The sequence below is a fragment of the Rhincodon typus genome, chromosome 37 (genome assembly GCF_021869965.1).
Source record: "Rhincodon typus isolate 14 chromosome 37, sRhiTyp1.1, whole genome shotgun sequence".
Lineage (NCBI taxonomy): Eukaryota > Metazoa > Chordata > Chondrichthyes > Orectolobiformes > Rhincodontidae > Rhincodon > Rhincodon typus.
The window spans coordinates 18,974,791-18,975,129 of NC_063368.1; positions in this window are offsets into that span (position 1 = coordinate 18,974,791).

Genomic DNA, 339 nt, shown 5'->3' on the forward strand with positions numbered 1-339 from the left:
GGAGACAGACACACCGGGAGGCAGACACACCGGGAGAGAGACGCACCAGGAGACAGACACACCGGGAGAGAGACGCACCGGGAGAGAGACACACCGGGAGACGGAGACACCGGGAGATGGAGACACCGGGAGAAAGACACAGGGAGACACTGAGTGAGTGAGCGAGTGTGTAAGTGCAGGAATGAGTGAGTGAGTGTGTGTGTGAGTGAGTGAGTGTGTGTGTAAGTGAGTGAGTGAGTGAATGAGTGTGTGTGTGTGAGTGAGGGAGTGTGTAAGTGAGTGTGTGAGTGAAGGAGTGTGTGAGTTAGTGTGTAAGTGAGTGAGTGAGGGAGTGAGTGA